The sequence below is a fragment of the Schistocerca serialis genome, chromosome 1 (assembly GCF_023864345.2).
Source record: "Schistocerca serialis cubense isolate TAMUIC-IGC-003099 chromosome 1, iqSchSeri2.2, whole genome shotgun sequence".
Lineage (NCBI taxonomy): Eukaryota > Metazoa > Arthropoda > Insecta > Orthoptera > Acrididae > Schistocerca > Schistocerca serialis.
This window is the reverse complement of record NC_064638.1, coordinates 42,515,631-42,534,160: the sequence shown is the minus strand read 5'-3', so window position 1 is coordinate 42,534,160 and position 18,530 is coordinate 42,515,631.

The window sequence follows — 18,530 nt, the reverse complement described above, 5'->3', positions numbered from 1 at the left end:
GGTCTTACTGGGAGAAAAGCGGAAGCTGGTTTCCATGCTGAAAGAGTGGAGGCGATCGAGACATCCTTGAAGACGTCATTTAAGAAGGCTGGTCCGTTGAGAGCTGTAGTAGATCGCAAAATCGTCCACAAACAGCGAGCCCGAGACATCGGGAAGGAGACGATCCATAATTGGATTAATGGCGATGGCAAACAGTACAACACTTATCACGAAGCCCTGAAGTACCCTGTTTTCTTGGGAGAAAGTACGGGAGAGTGTAGTGTTCACCTGCACTTTAAATGTGCGCTCAGCCAACCTCGACAGCCCCAAGAGTAGTGTGTGCCTAGGATGCCTGCACTCCAACAGGTATCGTATGCTCTCTCCAGATCAAAAAATATTGCTACTGTTTGGCGTTTCCTGAGAAAATTGGTCATGATATAAGTGGAGAGAGCAACAAGATGGTCAACTGTAGAACGATGCTTTCGCAAACCGCACTGGGCAGGTGTTAAAAGACTTCGGGACTCCAGCCACCTGGCTAAACGTAAATTCGCCATACGCTCCGAAACCTTACTTACACTACTCGTGACAGGAAAGGGGCGATAGCTAGAGGGGAGATGTTTGTTCTTTCCAGGTTTAGGAACAGGAACGACGGTAGCTTCCCGCCATCTTCTGGGGAAGGTACTGTCGGTCCAAATTCGATTATAAAGGCGAAGGAGGTAACGCAGACCACGGTATGATAAATGCAGCAACATTTGGACGTGGACACCTTCCGGTCCTGGGGCGGAAGAGCGAGAAGGGAGTGCGTGTTGGAGTTCCCGCATCCGCTGCACGTTTCGTAGGGGGAAAGGCTGGTGTGTAATTTGAAGACCTCGAAATCTGTGCAAAGTGATGACCCAGTGAGTTAGAAATTGCGACGGGGTGCACTAATTTATCATGCGCAACAGTGACCCCAGAGATACGGGAGAAACTAGATGCGCCAGATAACCGTCTAATTCGAATCTAAACAACTGATAAGGGAATGAAGATTTTAAATGAGGTAGTAAATAAGTCCCAGCTTGCCTTCTTGCTATATTGGATACAGTTGGCCTAAGTAGGATGGTGGCAGAAAACGCGAAAAGCCAGGGATCTTGGGGATGCCGGGGCATATCGGAGGTGTGAGGTATTGAACGTTCCGCGGCTGTAAGAATAACTTGTGTAATGTGACGTCATCGTCGACGCTAGGAAAGTGACTGTCATCGAATGTCGCCACAGATTAAAGGTGTCCAATCGGCTTGGGCAAACTTCCAGCGTCTCGGGCGCATATATGGCTGTTCAGGCTGCAGTCTAAGGACACATGGAAAGTGGTCACTCGAGTGTGTATCATCAAGGGCGAACCATTCGAAGCGCCGAGCTAGCGGAACAGTACCGACCGAAAGGTCCAAATGAGAGAAATTTGTCGTGGAGGCAGACAAAAACGTAGGTTCCCAGTGTTGGGGCTAACAAGATCCGCAGGGTGGAAGACGTCCATCAATAGAGAGCCTCACGGACAAGGATGTGGAGATCCGCAAAGTGGGTGGTGGGCATTGAAGACCCCAACCAGCAATTGGGGGGGGGGGGTGAGGGAGGCGATAGCTGACCAGGGAGATTAAGATCAGCTCTTGCCATCGGTGTTGAATATGGAATGTATATGGTACATAGAGTGAAGATGTACCCAGTGAGTGAAAGACAGTCACCAACAGCTTGGAAGGAACTTTTAAGGGGAATGGGTGATGATAGAGAGCATCCTGGAGAAGAATATTAAGTGCCCCATGTGCTGGAGTGGCATCAACATAGGGGAGATCAAACCAGACTGACTGAAAATGGGGGAAAACAAAGCGGTCATGTGTACACAGCTTTGTTTCCTGAGGACAGAAGATCGTAGGAGGATCGACATTTCATCCCAATTGGCTCGAATGCCGCGTATATTCCAATTGATAATTGACGTAGCATGGACAGAAGAGGGAAGAATCTTACCACGGTTGCTGTCAACAACTGTTGAGAGCTGGCGGCTGACAGTGTGCAGTGGCATTCAGCTAAAGAAAGTAATCCTGATCCATAGCTTGTTTTGGGGGCAGCTCCTGCCACCAGTGATTGGCCAGTTGATCGGCCACTAGCAGTGCATCTTGGCGACACAGAAGACTGCCGAGGGTGGTTACTGCTGGATGGCGATGTAGATGAACCACGTCATGGCGGAGGAGGAGAGGCACTTTGTTTCTTATGAGCGATTTTGGAAATAGGACGGTAAGATAAGTGAGGAATCTATTGTCGTGAAGTCAGGGTATGTAAAAATCTTCGTCAATAGGCTCTTTTTTGGAAGTCTCGGTGTCTGATATTGGGGCTCGTGATTTAGCAGGAGCCAATGAAAGGTGTGCCATAGAGTGAGCAGGTGATAGTGCTGGTCGATCCGACGACTGTGGCGCTGAAGGTGAGATTTCAAGTCTGCGTGTCTGCCTCCTTAGTACAACGAGCAGAGGCAAAGAAAGTGCTCTGTTTACCTGCTGGAGGCACAGTGGGCTTTCGAGTGGGGAATAACTTACGAGCAGCATATGAAGACACCTTTTCCTTCACTCTGATTTCCTTAATAAGTCTTTGAGCTTTAAAAATGGGGCAATCTGTAGAGGAAGCAGCGTGGTCGGCTATACGGTTGATGCAACAAGGGGACGCAGGTGGACAAGCACCCTCTTGGGCATCTTTGCCACACGTAACGCATTACTCCAGATTGGAACAGGGCTGGCTGGTATGATTGAACCGCTGACACCGGTAGCAACGCGTAGGGTTTGGAATGTAAGGGCGAACTGAAATTATCTCATAACCCGCTTTAATGCTCAATGGAAGTTTAACTCTTCAAAATGTCAAGAAGATTATACAGGTTGGTCCCATGTCCTTGCCAACCCTTTTCATGACTATGTTCAGCGATTTTGCACTAGTCATACAGGTAGTTTTGAATGTCCTCGTTGGACAATACGTCGAGGGATCATGTATAAACCACCCTGCGTGATGAGTTTGAAGTGCTGTGTGCATCTACCTGAACGGGGAAGGTGTGTAGCTGGGGAGTTCGCAGCAATGTTTGTGCCTGAAGGCCCCCACTGTTTCTAACAGCAAATTGCTATTTCGTAATAGGGAACAAGACTTTACAGGACCTGCAATAGCATCGACACTTTTCTGAATAATGAAAGGGTTAACTGGAGAACTCTTTACCTTCGTCTGACCGAGAAGTAACAATGAACTGTGCCACTTATGGAAGAATTGTCCATGGCTGAGTGTCATCTAACTTTCGCTTGTGAGCAGAAATTGTAGACAGAGGAAACCATTGCTAAAATATCCCCATGATTACCAACGTCTCCGATGGCGCGCTCCTTCCTTGTGGGGGGGGGGGGGGGGCTCTCTGAAGGCACTCCTGCCTTAGGTGATTGTTCACACCTCAGGTCACACCTCCAGAGAAACTGATGGAGGAACCAATCGGCACGTTCAGAAGGTACCAGCTCAGGTGATCGTCCCTCCTTGGGCTTTGCCATTACCATGGGGTACGTACGTGTCCTACCTGTCTACCCATGGTAGGGAATTAAGCCTTACCCCGGCTATGCATGGGATTGCGTGGGTCGTCCTTCAGACACAGGGAGGAACGAAGAAAATGAAAGGAGAGGGGTCTCAAACACAACAGTGGGAAAGAGAAAGAGAGACAAGGAAAAGGGGACAGAGAGGACAAAGATGACAAAGATTTTCCAGCATAGACAGCAAAGAAAAGACTGTCTTACAGTTACAAGCAAATGTCTCCAGATGTATGCATGATACATACTCCCAAAGAGTTAGAAGCGGTAGGGATGTGTCTGGGGAGGGGGGGAGGATGGGGGATGGAGAAGGATGTGGAGAAGGAAGGTATGCAGCCTGGGAAGGAAAGAGCCTCACTAGCTCAGAGTCCCGTGCTCACCAACGCTAGAGTTGTGGACCCCCTGGGGGGATTTAACAGTTTGACACCATAGTTTGTGGTAGAGAAAACTGCAAGGAGAATATATGTCACGTGCTGGAAACAGTATGTGATCAAAAGTATCCGGACAACCCCAAAAACCTACTTTTTCATATTAGATGCATTGTGCTGCCACCTACAGCCAGGTACACCGTATCAGCGACGTCAGTAGTCATTACACATCGTGAGAGAGCAGAATGGGTCGCTCCATGGAATACACAGACTTCGAACGTGGTCAGGTCATTGGTTGTCACTTGGGTCATACGTCTGTACATGAGAGTTTCACACTCCTAAACCTCCCTAGGTCCACTGGTTCCGACGTGATAGTTAAGTGGAAACGTGAAGGGACACGTACAGCACAAGAGGGTACAGGCTGGCCTCTTCTGTTTAACAGAGACCGCCGACATTTGAGGAGGGTCGTAACGTGTAATATGCTGACACTATCCACACCCTCACACAGGAACTCCAAACTGTATCAGGATACACTGCCATTACTGTGACAGGTGGGAGGTGAGAAAACTGATTTCATGGTCGAGCGGCTGCTCATAAACCACTCATCACGCCAGAAAACTCTAAACGACGCCTCGCTTGGTTAAAGAGTAAACATTGGACGATTGAAGAGAGGATAAACGTTGTGCTGAGTGACGAATCACGATACACTATGTGGCGATCCGATGGAAGGGTGAGGGTATGGCGAATGCCCAGTGAACGTCATCTGCCAGCGTGTGCAGTGCCTGTAGTAAAATTCGGAGGTGGTAGTGTAATGGACTGGCCTGTTGAGTCCTGACCTGAATCCTATTGAACACCTTTGCGATGTTTTGGAATGCCGATTTCATGCCAGGCCTCACCGACCAACATCGATACCTCTCCTCAGTGCAGCACTCCGTGAAGAATGGGCTGTCATTCCCCAAGAAACCTTCCAGCACCTGATTCAACGTATGCCTGCGAGAGTGGAACCTGTCATCAAGGCTGAGGGTGGACCAACACAATGTTGCATTCCAGCTTTACCGCTGGAGGGCGCCACCAACTTTTAAGTCATTTCCAGCAAAGTGTCCGGATACTTTTGATTACAGTGTATATTTCTTACATTTAATTATTAATAGCGTTGCACCTCACCCGACCAATAGGTCGGAAAGAGCACCGCTCTAATATTATAGCATGTATGTGCAGAACTGTGTAACATTAGGAGTGCATGTGTTTATGTTCTCTTACCAAAACCTTCTTGGTACTGTTCCTAGACACTAGAACGATTTACAATTGCTAGCGCAGTTGATTTACATAAAATGACTCAAACTCTCTACGTCTGGAGTTTCATCATGCTAAAAACAAGTTTGTTGTTCTGATCTCTCTATTGCATCACAACGCTTTCAGATCTACTACTATACACCAATAAGGGCGTGCTAACGTCCTCGACATGGGTGCATCTGGAGGAATCTTGTGCACTTTTATCAGCACCGTAAGAAAGATTGGTGTGGAACAATAGTTACAGGCTCGGGTCGCTCTATTCCTTCAAGAGACGCGGCATGTAGCAGTCTACTTCTGGTCACCTGCATATTAAATCCGTGACAGAGCTGGAGGGAGGGTCGGTCAAAGACAATGTCAGGTCTTTCAGTCTCTAACTTTATCCTAAGAATGTGGATATGCCCCGTGACCTCCATCTGCTTAGGGGAAGATCGTAAATTACGCACTATGCGCGAAGTGTTAGAAATATGTAGATCGCTGTCTGGTATACTTTGGTGTAAATGTTCGAGAATTAAAAACTAACAGGTTTACCTACATTTGGAATCAAGCGTATGGTCCTCGCAAAGTAGTAGAAGGGCAGTTTAGTGATGATACAGAAATTGTGAAGCATGCTGCCGCATCGTTGGTTAGTGTTGAAATTACGATAAAATTGCAACATCTCGTCGACGTCTCTGACGCACATATTGAACAACCTTTATGCCCATGTTCTATTCCTAATCCGTTACGTACAGAAATAATTCCATACGTCTTTCTTGCATTCAAAGCCGCAAATTTGCACCTGGTGGCCAAACCTAGAACTAGTTTTTTCCAGCGTAAATCGGTTCCGTATTATTTCATTGCAATATGTTTCCAATTTCGCTACCATACGATAACTACAGCCCTCTGACTACCTGTACATTAATTTGCGCCCAGTACTTCATTTCGCTATGGGACACAGTACACTAACTACGCAAAAAGACTACGTCAATTGTTGCGTGTTGTGAGTAATGTGTGGAGATTTATCCCAATATGTTAGACACAAATGAAAATGTACCTGAACTAAAGCAACAAAACGAACCTAGCAATTTCGTGGTTGGAAGTGAAATGTCAGGACGGTATTTTCATCTCTTGTTCCTCATCTTAAGAAATACATATCTGCCAAAATACATCAGATACACTTGTTAATTACGAGTATTTTTTTCCTCGTATCGTGATGAAACATAACATGTACCTCACAATCACGTCTTTGACGTTGCATATTTTCTGCATTTTATAAAACTGCAAAAGAACTAACTGGATTGTAGGCTTTTTTTGCCTTCTAATTCATATGTACCCCCTTCAGGATATCTGTGGTGTCACCGCCAGACACCACACTTGCTAGGTGGTAGCTTTAAATCGGCCGCGGTTCATTAGTATACGTCGGACCCGCGTGTCGCCACTGTCAGTGATTGCAGACCGAGCGCCGCCACACGGCAGGTCTAGAGAGACGTCCTAGCACTCGCCCCAGTTGTACAGCAGACTTTGCTAGCGATGCTACACTGACAAATACGCTCTCATTTTCCGAGACGATAGTTAGCATAGCCTTCAGCTACGTCATTTGCTACGACCTAGCAGGGCGCCATTACCAGTTTATATTGAGATAGTTATTAATGTATCAACAAGAGCGATGTACACCAATTATGGATTAAAGTATTTCAGCAGCAACGTACCTTATTGGCTATATTAATTACATTATCCTGTTCCAGACCTCACGCCAGTTTGCGTGAACTTAAACGCGTGCCTTTCGGTATCCTCGCCTAGTGAATTGGCTGTCTTGCCAAGTCACAACAAAATCTACAGTTCTTCCTGCAAGTTTTTTCTGATAAGTTTGTAATCTGTAAGTGGAATTATTGTCCATCACTAAAGCAACAAATTCGTTGCACTTTATGTACGGTCTCTAGCACAGATCACGAACTTTTCCAGCATGTGTAGAACTTCGGCTCGAAGCATGAGCGGAAGCCACTTCTTCAAATGTCCTAAGTGCTGTTATAGAATGAGCAGCACAGAAGGCTTTCGCGATTTTCCGGAACTTATTTTATTGGAAGCTGTTCAGAGACAAAAACAAAATCGTGCAACATGTCCGGCGAAATTTAGTATCAGTCATCCTCTCTTGTGCGTCTTTCATAGTATTTACTGCCGTCAGCTTAACGTCCGTGAGTTCTGTTATGAATAGAACGTTTTCACAAGAGCCCGACCTGTGCCTATGTAATGTGCTGTGTCAAATAATGCACCTTTTATACCGATCAGTCCACGTATATTAACCGTGGTAGACGTTCTTTATTAATAACTTACTTAATAACAGAAGGTCTTGTACGGTTTCGGACTGCAAGAAGCCTCTTCTTTGACATGCATACTTACAGTAGAAGTATTTGACGTAGCATCTGAAACGCAGACTTCTCGATAATTTGCAGCTAGATGAGTTAATAGTTAGCCTATTTTTTGGAACTGCCATCAGAAACACCTCTCACCTCTGAAAGGTGTCACAAAAGCGAAGTTTGTTGCAATGTGTCCTAAGGAGGTCTTATTTGCTACCTACATTCCTGGGATTTCTTACAACTGTGTATCTTTAAATGAATTGTTTCCGACTGGAAACACAGTAACGTTTATCAGTTTACGCGTGACACACATCCTGTAGAATTTGTGGTTTAGTTTACACAAATATTTATTCCTTACTTCGCTTTTTGGACTATCCCGTTTCCTCTACGTTTACGCATTGGTTTCAGTTTTACTTGTTACTGCAAATACTTCCTCACTCTGCATGAGTACAAATAAACCACGAATGAGAAGCCTGTGCTGGATGTAGTTGCGCAGAGATGAAGGCGCGTTTAACGTTTTTGGAGTGAAACGTTACATATGACTCTGCCATGGCCTCTACGCTCGGCCACTGTTGACTGGTGTGGGCAAGCTGTCCAGGTAGGCTGTGCTCAGCACACGTCGCATTTTGTGCTAGATTACTCCCTCATGCAGGACTAGCCCGCCCCCAACATCGTGACAGTCTACACGACGCACGTCGCGACCGACTACATGATTTCAGCGCCGCCTGCTTCTACAGCTAGTTGTGACGTTCTGTTATACGCGAAACCGTTTAGTATTCCACAGGAAAAGAATTGGGATTTGGTTTGGCTGTTCGAACTAATAAGGCTAGAAAAAGCCGTGATAAAGCTGTGGGTAAAGAAATGGCTATTGCAATGGACCAAATGCACCTACGCTTTGTTACTTACGGATCTGAGACCCGAAGATTATCGGAATTATTTACGAATGGATGGAAAATGCTTTTCTGAGCTCCTGAACGTCGTCAAACGATAGCCACATACGATTTCTAGCCACTGGCAGAATTTACGAGGACCTCGGATTCAGCGCAATTAATCTCCACAATTATTACCTAAAATGATTCTTGAAATCTGCAAGGTGATTCATAGTTGCTTGAGGAAATATTCGTGATAAAGCAGAAGCGAAATGAAAAATTCTGTTCATATAAACTTTATGAATTTATGTTCGTATGTGATAATATTCCCTGTAAGTTCAAGAAACTCATTTCAGATTAGAATGACGCCTGCAAATGGCGGCGGCGCATATTATGTAATAAATTCAGCAACATATTCATAAGACATGAAGCACTTAACAGTTGTTAGAACTTAAGAAAAATCCTTCACTTTGCTCTTCATAGCAGAAGGGGTGACGATAGGTTGGATTTTTGTAACACTTCTTATAGTGAACCAAGTGGATTTCATGGATAAAAGTCTGTGTACTGTCTATAATTCGGTTTTTAGTTCTCACCATCGATACGTATCGGAAACGAAATAACAATCCAATCTGTCTAAGGTTATCTGACGTCATTTCCGGTGGGTATTGGAAGTAAAGCCAAGAAACAGACAGACGACTAACGGTTATTCACAAAAGTGTGTGTTTTATTTTCTCTGTTTGCCATACGATACTACTACGGATTCGTTAAAAATGAAAGAAGCACTTCATTTCATACCCCTCTATTGCTATACTGCTGGCACGGCATGTCCCACAGACATCTGGAGACTCGAAAACTTTCCAGAATATCTGTCAAAAATTTCGTCTTCCTCGCACACTGCCGTGTTAGCCACATTCAGAGTACACTGAACCCCGCGCGTGGTGACTGAAGAGAAACTGCTGTCGGGCGGCTTGTACGACAGACTACACAATTTGTACGGCGAATGGGGTCGCGGGGAGGATTTCCGTTATTTCCCTAAATTGCGTACTGAAAATGTCGGGATGGTTCCTGTGAAAGGGGACGGCCGACTTCCTAGTCCACCCTCCCATAGTCCGAGCTTGTGCTCCGTCTCTAAAGGCCTCGCTGTCGACAGCACGTTAAACTCTAACCTCCACCCCCCCCCACCCCCCCCCCCAGCTACGAAATTTGAATTAATTGTTGTCCAGATCTATGGAACCACAATTTGTCCACGTAAATTGGTGTCACTAAGAACCTGTGCTCCATACTTTGGGAACAATTGTCCACTTTTCATCCGGAAGTAATTAAAATTAGCGCCAGAACGAAAAGATTTATCCAGCTGTGCTGGCTATCAAGGACCAGGCAAAGGAAACGAAGGCATCTCAGCGTCGGGAAGCAGGAAATACGGATTTGTCATCGGTTTAGGGTCTAAATGAACAATAGCTGCGTATCCAAGGTTCCTACACACACACACACACACACACACACACACACACACACACACACACACACACACACACACCAAATTATCGGATAACAGAATGACCAAATTGGTCGCAGCCTACACACGTCCGAACCGACTGTACTCTGAAGACAAAAGAAACAGGACGGCACTATAATCGCAGCTATTATCGTTTGTTTTACGAGATCCCGCCTGGTTTTTCACAGAAATAATAACGGGGTTTGCAATGGTTGTTTTAAAGGTAAGAAGGGAAAAAGGGAAAAAGCAGAAAGAAAGCTGTGGGCAAAGAATTGGGCAAAGAAGTGGCCAATGCAAAGTAAGAAATTCACCCATGTTCAGGCTGGGAGCTTATAATTTTTCTGATTATTTAAGAAGGGGTGAATCATGCATTTCGGACATTATAGACCCATTCTTAAGGGAAAAATAACACAGTCCTGAGGTGCGCTAAACTCCCAGGAGAGATTATTAGCTGTAATACGATTTCTCGCCACTGGCGGCAGATCTAAGATTCAGTACTGTCATCCCGCTACAATTATTACCTAACATTGTTCCTGAAACGTGCAACATGATATATAGTTGACAGAGGTAATAAATCATGATAAAATAAATAAAACAAAAGACGTTCATGAAAACGTTATTAATGTACTTACGGATGAAGTACAAAGGATGACCTGCAAATTTCAGAATCTCATTTCATATTTGAACAAGAAGGACTACACGTGAGGGCGTCGCGCATCATCTAGTAAATACAACAGATACGTAAGAAATGAAACATTTAGCGACTGTTAGAATTGTTGGGTTGGGTTGTTTGGGGGAAGAGACCAAACAGCAAGCTCATCGGATTAGGGAAGGAAGTCGGCCGTGCCCTTTCAAAGGAACCATCCCGGAATTTGCCTGGAGCGATTTAGAGAAATCACGGAAAACCTAAATCAGGATGGCCGGACGCGGGATTGAACAGTCGTGCTCCCGAATGAGAGTCCAGTGTGCTAACCACTGCGTCAACTCGCTCGGCCTTAGAATTGTAATAAATAAATAAAAATTAAAGATCCCACACTTTGGTCTACAGGGAAATTTAAATCTAAAAACAGAAATGAAGAAGATCGACAGACTTAATCTCGTGTTTCACATAGAGAAACCATTATTGATTCGTTAAAAAATGAAATAAGTGCCTCATTTCTTGCATCTCTATTGTTATAATCCTAGCACGATGTGTCGCGAAAACATCTGCAGTCTTTGAATTTCTTTAAAAACTCTGTCCTTAAGGTTTCGTCCGCCTCGGACGTCGAAATGTATACAACAGTATTTAACTCCGAGAGCCGTGTCAGAATAGGAGTTTTACTCATGCGGTTGGCACGATCGCGCTTCACACGACAATTTCTTGGGTCGGTTGTCGACTTGTCGGAGGCGCCCGACATCCCGACAACGAAAGTTCGTCGGTCGGTCAGTCAAAACACCGACACACAGCCAATTTGTCAGACTTTCGGTTGGTGGGGCACCTCGAGAGGCGCTGCTTTCGAGTCACGTGATCTGCCTGACGGCTGCAACGGATGATACGAACAGCTGAGGCTTATTCGTCTTACTTGATTTCCATACTGCACATCAAAGTATTGTGGCGTTGTTTTGTTGTCTGCACAGACTTTTGGAGGGGAGTAGTAGTTTGGAGGGGAGTTTTCGAGTGGCGAGAGGAGAAGAAGGAGTAGTAGTAGTTGCTTTCGAGTGGCGAGAGGAGTAGGAGTAGGAGTAGTAGTAGTAGTAGTAGTAGTAGTAGTAGTAGCTTTCGAGTGGCGAGAGGAGTAGTAGTAGTAGTAGTAGTAGTAGTAGTAGTAGTAGCAGCAGCTTTCGAGTGGCGAAAGGAGGAGGAGGAGGAGTAGTAGTAGTTGCTTTCGGGTGGCGAGAGGAGGAGTGGTAGTAGTAGTAGTTGCTTTCGAGTGGCGAGAGGAGGAGGAGGAGGAGGAGGAGGAGGAGTAGTTGCTTTCGAGTGGCGAGAGGAGGAGTAGTAGTAGTAGTAGTAGTAGTAGTAGTAGTAGCAGTATTTTTTTTCTTGTGGTTTTAGGGCGCACAACTTCAATGGTCATTAGCGCCCTGACTACTCTAAGAATGCACCGCGAGGCACATGTTGACCACAACAACTAAAAGGGAAAACACGATAAAAGACAGACTGACAGGCATAGGATTAAAAAACTGCATCATCAAATGTCCTTAGCGAGGTTTGTCAAATTGATAAAACGAAGAACACGAGCAGCTGCTCGTGGGTCATCCGCTAAAATGGCATCGAAAGTATTTGGCAGGTTAAGATCGAGGCGCAGTGTGTTAAGATCTGGACAGGACATTAAAATGTGTCTAACCGTCAGCAATTGCCCACATGGGCAGAACGGCGCCGGCGCAGCCGTCAGCAGATGGCGATGGCTGAACCGGCAGTGTCCAATTCTTAACCGGGCTAAAACGACCTCCTCCCGCCGAGAAGGGCGTGAGGAGGACGTCCAAGCCACGGGAAGACGTTTTAAGGCCCGAAGCTTGTTGTCGGTAAGTGCAGCCCAATCAGCATGCCACAGAGATAAGATGCGCCGACAAATCACCCTGCTAAAATCGGACGAATGGACGCAACAAGAAGCTGTGCGAGGCTGGAGGACCGCAGCCTTGGCCGCGGCATCTGCAGCTTCGTTCCCAGGGATACCGACATGGCCAGGAACCCACATAAAGCTAACTGGAGAACCGACGTCCACCAGCTGCTGAAGAGAGCGTTGGATCCGGTGTACGAAAGGGTGGACCGGATACGGATCACTGAGGCTCTGGATGGCGCTCAGGGAATCTGAGCAGATGACATAAGCAGAATGTCGGTGGCGGCAGATGTAAAGAACAGCCTGGTAGAGGGCGAAGAGCTCAGCTGTGAAGACCGAACAATGGCCATGGAGCCGGTATTTGAAACTTTGTGCCTCGACAATAAAGGAACACCCGACCCCGTCATTGGTCTTAGAGCCATCTGTATAAATGAAAGTCATGTCGATGAACTTCGAACGAAGTTCCAAAAAACGGGAGTGGTAGACCGAACCGGGGGTGACCTCTTTTGGGAGCGAGCTGAGGTCAAGGTGAACGCGGACCTGAGCCTGGAGCCAAGGTGGCGTGCGGCTCTCGCCCACTCGAAAGGTTGCAGGGAGTGAAAAATTAAGGTGTTGAAGGAGGCGACGAAAGCGAACTCCAGGGGGTAGCAGGGCAGAGACATACAACCCGTATTGACGGTCAAGAGAGTCGTCAAAAAAGGAACGATAAGACGGATGGTCGGGCATTGACAGTAGCCGACAGGCATACCGACAAAGCAGTATATCGCGCCGGTAGGTGAGTGGCAATTCGCCAGCGTCAGCATGAAGACACTCTACGGGACTGGTATAAAATGCTCCGATCGCAAGTCGTAAACCCCGATGTTGTATGGAGTTGAGGCGGCGTAAGATGGATGGCCGTGCAGAGGAGTATACGAAGCTCCCATAATCCAGCTTGGAGCGGACGATCGACCGATATAGACGAAGTAGGACGGTTCGATCCGCTCCCCACGACAGACCACTGAGAACACGGAGGACATTTAAAGAACGGGTACAACGGGCGGCCAAATATGACATGTGGAGACCAGCTAAGTTTCCTGTCAAATGTAAGGCCTAAAAATTTGGTTGTCTCCACGATTGGGAGAGCAACGGGACCGAGTCGTAAGGACGGTGGGAGAAACTCTTTGTAGCGCCAGAAGTTAATACAGACCGTCTTCTCGGCAGAAAAACGGAAGCCATTGGCGACACTTCAGGAGTAAAGACGGTCAAGAGAACGCTGAAGACAGCGCTCCAGAACACGTGTACACTGCGCGCTGCAATAGATGGTAAAATCGTCCACGAAAAGGGAGCCTGAGACATCAGCTGGGAGGCAATCCATTATTGGATTGATCGCGATGGCGAAGAGAGCGACGCTCAAAACTGAGCCCTGTGGCACCCCATTCTCCTGGCGAAAGGTGTCGGACAGGACAGAACCCACACGTACCCTGAACTGTCGATCCATTAAAAAGGAACGAATAAAAAGAGGGAGGCGACCGCGAAGGCCCCATGTATGCATGGTGCGGAGAATGCCCGCCTTCCAACAGGTGTCGTAAGCCTTCTCCAAATCAAAGAACACAGTCGCGGTCGGGCGCTTCCGCAAGAAGTTATTCATAATGAAGGTCGACAAGGTAACCAGATGGTCAACAGCAGAGCGGCGCCTACGAAATCCACATTGTACATTGGTAAGTAGGCGTCGAGACTCGAGCAGCCAAACCAATCGAGAGTTAACCATTCGCTCCATCACTTTATAGACACAGCTGGTAAGCGAGATAGGTCGATAACTGGAAGGCAAGTGCTTGTCCATCCCCGGCTTAGGAATCGGGACAACAATAGACTCGCGCCAGCATGCGGGAACGTGTCCCTCAATCCAGATGCGATTGTATGTACGAAGAAGAAAACCTTTACCCGCAGGAGGAAGGTTATTCAGCATCTGAATATGAATAGAATCTGGCCCTGGATCAGAGGGCCGTGATCGGCCAAGTGCGTTTTCGAGTTCCCGCATGGTGAATGGGGCATTATAACTTTCACAATTCGAGGAGCGGAAGTTAGGTGGCCTAGCCTCCTCTGCCTGTTTGCGGGGGAGGAAGGCAGAGTGGTAATGAGCGGAGCTCGAAACCTCTGCGAAAAAGCGGCCGAAGGCATTGGAGACAGCCTCAGGGGCCACAAGGACGTCATTCGCGACCTTCAAGCCAGAAACTGGTGAGTGGACCTTAGTGCCAGATAGCCGGCGCAGGCTACCCCAGACAACAGAAGAAGGAGTAAAACTGTTGAAGGTGCTTGTGAAAGCAGCCCAGCTGGCTTTCTTGCTTTCTTTGATAATACGACGACACTGAGCACGTAATCGTTTATAATTGATACAATTCGCCACTGTAGGGTGGCGTTTAAATGTGCGTAAAGCACGTCGACGAGCACGTAAAGCTTCTCTACATGCTGCGGTCCACCAGGGGACCGGTACGCGACGTGGAGAAGGAGGGTGAGGGATGGAATATTCAGCAGCAGCGAGAATGACTTCCGTGAGGTATGCGACCTGACGATCGCAGCTTGTAAAGGTTTGATCCTGAAAGGTCGCCCTGGAAGAGAAGAGCCCCCAGTCTGCCTTGGAGATGGTCCAATTAGAGAAGCACGGAGATGGGGTATGCTGCAGGAGATGGATAACACAAGGGGAAGTGGTCGCTCGAATATGTATCAGAAAGTGCATACCACTCAAACCGGCGTGCAAGTTGGGGAGTACATATAGAGAGTTCTAAATGGGAATAGGTGTGAGACGTGTCCAAAAGAAAAGTAGGGGCGCCAGTATTGAGGCAGACAAGATCGAGCTGGTTGAAAAGGTCTGCTAACAAGGAGCCCCTCGGGCAGGATGCTGGAAAGCCCCAAAGGGGATGGTGGGCATTGAAGTCTCCAGTTAACAAAAATGGTGCAGGTAGCTGAGCAATAAGTTGCATCACGTCTGCCCTGGTAACGGCAGATGATGGAGTGTAAACGGTAGAAAAGGAAAACGTAAAAGTGGGGAGAGTAATGCGGATGGCAACTGCCTGCAGGCCGGTGTGCAACGTGATGAGATCGTAGTAAATATCATCCCGGACCAGCAACATAACCCCTCCATGAGCTGGGATACCTACCACAGGGGGTAGGTCAAAACGCACAGAGGTGTAGTGTGCCAAGGCAATTTGATCGCATGGGCGTAGCTTCGTTTCCTGGAGGGCTACGACGAGCGGACGGTGCAAGCGGAGCAGCAACTTCAAGTCCTCTCGGTTCGAGCGAATGCTGCGAATATTCCAGTGAATAAGTGCCATCGTAAGAAAAGGAAGATGAGAGAAGTGGTCACCTCGAAGGCTGCTTAGGGCATGGCTTCGAGCGAGCACTGCCGCCGCTATCAGTAGGCGGACAGTCATCGTCCATTGGGTCTATAGGGTCATCGGCCATCTCGGGAGGATGGCCGGGAGGGGGAGCTTCCTCCGCCAGTGAACGGCCAGATGTACGGCTACCAGCGGTGCGGCCAGGCGAAACGGATGACGGCCTGGGGCGGCAACCGCTGGGTGGCGCAGGAGAAGAAATGCGCCGTGGCGGAGAAGGAGAACTGTGCTTCCTATGCGCCTTTTTGGAAGGACGTGTAGTGGAAGTACCGGTCGAAGGCTGGGAGGTCGAGGTACGGAGGAAGTCTGCACGGGATGGTTCCTTCTTGAAGGCCCGTGCATCTGACTTCGATGTCTTCGTCTTAGCAGAAGCTGAGGAAGGTGCTCGTGTCTGTGGGGTGATTGGAGGAAGAGGAGACGTCGACCGGGCGATCTTAGCACTGGCCGAACGGACGACCGTGGTGCTGAAGGTCAGATCGCATGTCTGGGTTGCTACCTCCCGGGTAGTCCGAGGAGAGGCGAGGACAGTACTGTATTTCCCCGCTGGGAGCAGCGTGGGCTTCCTACTAGCCAATAGCTTGCGAGCAGCCGAGGTGGACACTTTCTCTTTAACCCGAATTTCTTGGATACAGCGCTCTTCCTTATAGACAGGACAGTCGCGGGAGGATGCGGCATTGTCACCCCGACAGTTCACACAACGAGGAGACGGAGGTGGACAGTCACCCTCATGGGCATCCCTGCCACAAGTGACACATGTAGCCGCATTGGAACAAGACTGTCGAGTGTGATTGAAACGCTGACACTGGTAGCAGCGCGTAGGTGTCGGGACATAGGGGCGAACAGAAATAACCTCGTAGCCCGCCTTGATGCGCGATGGCAGCTTAACACTATCGAAGGTCAAGAAAATTGTCCGGGTCGGTACAAGGTCATTGTTGACCTTTTTCATGACCCTATGGACAGCCGTCACGCCCTGCTCAGCGAGGAATGATTGAAGCTCCTCGTCAGTCAATCCGTCGAGGGAGCTAGTATAGTCTACACCACGAGACGACTTCAAAGTTCGGTGGGCCTCCACCCGGACAGGGAACGTGTACAGGAGGGTGGCCTGAAGCAGTTTTTGTGCCTGAAAGGCACTCTCAGTTTCTAGTAATAAGGTGCCGTTACGCAACCTGGTACAAGATTTGACAGATCCGGCTATGGCATCTACGCCCTTCTGAATAACGAAAGGGTTGACAGAGGAAAAATCCTTTCCGTCCTCAGATCGAGAAACTACGAGGAACTGTGGTGCAGGCGGTAGTACTTTTGTCACTGTTGGCTGGTCACGTTTCCGTTTTTGGGTCGAAGTCGAAAGAGATGGAGTAGAATCCATTGCGGAGGAATCCCCCACGATTGCCAGCGTCTCCGATGGCGCGCTCCTTCCTTGTGGGGACTCTCTCAGAGGGCACTCCCGCCTTAGGTGAATGTTTACACCTCAGGTCACACCTCCCGAGAAACAGACGGAGGGACCAATCGGCATGGTCAGAAGGTATCAGCTCAGGCAATCACCCCTCCCCGGGCCTGGCCTTTACCAGGGGGTACGCGCGTGCCTTACTTGTCTACCCAGGGCGGGGACTTACGCGTTACCCCGTCACCGGCTACGCGTGCGAACGCGTGGGTCGGCCTTCAGGCACGCACAGGGAGGAAGGAAGAAGAGGAAAAAGAAGAGAGAGAGGGAGAAAGAGGACAGACTGTCTCAAACGCCGAGGCGGAGACCAGAGAAGGCAAGGAGAAGAAGGCAATGAGAAAGCAAGGAGAAAAAGGCAATGAGAAGGCAAGGAGAAAAAGGCAATGAGAAGGCAAGGAGAAAAAGGCAATGAGAAGGCAATGAGAAAAAGGCAATGAGAAAAAGGCAATGAGAAAAAGGCAATGAGAAAAAGGCAATGAGAAAAAGGCAATGAGAAAAAGGCAATGAGAAAAAGGCAATGAGAAAAAGGCAATGAGAAAAAGGCAATGAGAAAAAGGCAATGAGAAAAAGGCAATGAGAAAAAGGCAATGAGAAAAAGGCAATGAGAAAAAGGCAATGAGAAAAAGGCAATGAGAAAAAGGCAATGAGAAAAAGGCAATGAGAAAAAGGCAATGAGAAAAAGGCAATGAGAAAAAGGCAATGAGAAAAAGGCAATGAGAAAAAGGCAATGAGAAAAAGGCAATGAGAAAAAGGCAATGAGAAAAAGGCAATGAGAAAAAGGCAATGAGAAAAAGGCAATGAGAAAAAGGCAATGAGAAAAAGGCAATGAGAAAAAGGCAATGAGAAAAAGGCAATGAGAAAAAGGCAATGAGAAAAAGGCAATGAGAAAAAGGCAATGAGAAAAAGGCAATGAGAAAAAGGCAATGAGAAAAAGGCAATGAGAAAAAGGCAATGAGAAAAAGGCAATGAGAAAAAGGCAATGAGAAAAAGGCAATGAGAAAAAGGCAATGAGAAAAAGGCAATGAGAAAAAGGCAATGAGAAAAAGGCAATGAGAAAAAGGCAATGAGAAAAAGGCAATGAGAAAAAGGCAATGAGAAAAAGGCAATGAGAAAAAGGCAATGAGAAAAAGGCAATGAGAAAAAGGCAATGAGAAAAAGGCAATGAGAAAAAGGCAATGAGAAAAAGGCAATGAGAAAAAGGCAATGAGAAAAAGGCAATGAGAAAAAGGCAATGAGAAAAAGGCAATGAGAAAAAGGCAATGAGAAAAAGGCAATGAGAAA